Below are 3043 nucleotides of genomic sequence, written 5' to 3' on the forward strand. Positions count from 1 at the left end.
TCAATGGCCATGTGCAGTTTCAGATTGATTGGCCAACCCGTTGAGGAGCAAAATGGATGCGGACGGACGGAGATTTCCTCATTTATAGTAGGAAGTAGGATGTCATTACTACAGCCTAGGACAGTCCAAACCATGTTTGTGAAGGTTAAGAGACCAGGCAAAATCATGAAATGGATCATAATCACTGTCAGATCAGTTGGTCAGGTAATTTCAAAGAAATACGCATAGATGATGAGGAATCAAAAGGGAAAAATCAGGTGAAGAAAAATATGTTTGCATGTTGTGTTCAGGTTTTCATAGTAGCTTCAGTGTACATAAAACATTTCCCTTTCTCAGAATTCTGCTTTGCTTTATGTAAGGCCAATAAGGATAGTCCAGGATTGTCCTTGAAGGCAAAACTGTGTAGTTTGAATGTTGCCACCAGGAATTTTTAGCTTGGCTTTTCCTTGATCTCCTTCCTTCAACTCATCACTACTTCCTTGCCTCATAATTTTGAAAGAGGGAAGGGGCAAGAATGTCACTGCTGAAAATGGAGGCCCGACTCAAATAACACTGACACTGTCATGCCATTTATCCCATCTCACTGTTCAGGAATCTGTTACTTGTGTTTTGCTACCATTTATTTGCTATAAGGTTCAATTATTTTTCTAGGGAGCTTCTTTTAAACTATAAACTATGACAATTCTTGATATTAGTCCAGAGATGACAAACCCACGTTTTGTCTGCAAGTAATGATATTAAAATAAATTCAAGAATAGTCATGAATAGCTACAGATACCAAGTTATTTGGCGGAAATCGGCTGCCCTCTGCAAAAAAGATCAATTTCAAGAAATATTCCATCTTTCAACGTGGCAATGTTCTGAAGCACAGAGCCAAATCAACTCAGGAAAGGAAGAAAGAAAGATCAGTATCTTGGAATGGCCCAGTCAGAGCCTGACAGAAAATCTGAGGTCTGACATATAGAGATGTATAGGTCACCTTGCAATTTGACTGAGCTTGAACTCTTTTACAAAGCCTGTACATCATAAAAACTTTTTATATATAGGCTTTGCACACCTTTTCACAGATTTTTGTGACATTTGACCATATTCAAGAAAACAAAAAAATCATAAACTTCACAAATAAATGTTATGACTTCTCTAAAACTTTTCTCCATTTTATCATGTTTCATAACTTCTCCAGGGCTGGACAGTACTATTTTAAAATACCATGACTTTTCCAGGTCGGGGGCTACCTTGGATCTAAGACCCATTTGTGCTTGCAAGGTGGGCATACACCACAAAATGTCTCAAACTAAACATGCACCAAAGTTAGAAGTCATGGCCAAACTTTCAGTTAAGATTGTTAAAAGAAAAAAAGAAAAATTGCAAAGGATTTCAGTCTGAATCCTCAAAATTATTTGAGATACACCATGTGATGGACACCTCAATCCAGAATGTTTTGCTAAAAGTGCATGCAATTTTAATATGGGCAGCCCCAGTGGAACTCAAACTAGATTAAACCAAATTCATGTGCAGCAGATGAATTTGTAGTCAAAATCATCCATCTTTCATTTATGATTTGGACAAAAAGGAACAAAAGAACATGTGCCAGTATTGGAGAGGTGCCAACCACAGCAGAGTAAAAAACTATCTTGTGAAAATGAGGGTTGCTGCCTGCACACTCATAGGCCCGGTGCAAAAATCTGTTGTTATTTAAGCCAACACTTATCTATTTCCCTGAGGAAGACATTTATGTCGAAACACTGGTTTAAATACATATATTTTTGCATCGAGTCTACCCTTCCATTTTTAGATTTACCATAAAAACACCAGTTTTACATATTATGTACTGCCTTGCCATGGAGATACAATACCATTTATATTAAATCCTTCAATTACACTTATGGTTTTCATGTTTTTCTTCCAGAGCCCTGCGTTGTGACAGACCAAGTCATGAAGACAAACAACATTGGATTATGATTTTTCCATGGGGAAAAATAGGTAAAAACATGCACAATGATCATGTTACATTTAGGTGTACAAAAGGAAGACCAGTTGGCAATGCTGAAATGCGTCAGATGTGTACAAATGGTGTTCTGCTATTGCCCATGTGCCAATAAGTGGTTTAGCTAACTAGAAGTGATGGCAATGCCCTGGTTGAACAAACATGTGAATAACAGATAATGGGTAATTGATATGCAGGCATATATGTATGCATTTATGCATGTGGATATATGTGTATATGTATACAAGTAATTTATGTTCATTATTATTATTATCATTTGGTAAACTATCATCATTGTTTTTATCTATACCGATGGCTCAGAGTTCATGGGGGGGCGGGTGGGAGGGAGGGAAGTTGTTTCGAGGGAGACTTGAATGATGCAACCAACTCATTTTGGAAAGGTGATGTACCATGTTCAAAATCAATAAAGATATGTGATACAAAAAAAAATAACAGATAATGGGAGTAAATAAACCTGCATGGCCTACTATTTGCTCATCAGCCTGTTCTTTAGTCTGTTGTGCCTGCAAAATGTCACATGTAAATGACTTTAATCCTGATTTTATCCACACATGGCAGTAATCTAGCTAAAAACATGGATTCATTGGTTGGAAAGTTATCTGTCTGTTATGTCACGACTTCATGTCTTACTTTCAGCATCATGAATGCTGATAACTACTAGTCAACATGACAACTAGCCCACTACATGATGACAGCGGGTCTACAACTACACTGAAATTTGTCATTTGTATCGGGACTAAACAAAAATAATGTTCCATTAGTCTCCATAATTTTTAGTGCAATTCCACAAACTTTTAACAATCTTTTCCAGACTTTTCCAGCCTAAGAGTAGGTGCAGTGTAAGTTTGGAAAACATTATGCAACCGATCATTATGTAACCTCAATGATTTCAGTTAATAGTCACATGTAAAAATATTGCTCAACACATTCTAAAGACACATTAAACTGGCCCATATTTAAGAAACAAATCCATTTTAATATGTACAAGAACAAGATGGAATTGCATAAAAACAGTACATAAAACAATATTTTCAG

Source organism: Centroberyx gerrardi, chromosome 9, assembly GCF_048128805.1.
Source record: "Centroberyx gerrardi isolate f3 chromosome 9, fCenGer3.hap1.cur.20231027, whole genome shotgun sequence".
NCBI classification, from domain to species: domain Eukaryota; kingdom Metazoa; phylum Chordata; class Actinopteri; order Beryciformes; family Berycidae; genus Centroberyx; species Centroberyx gerrardi.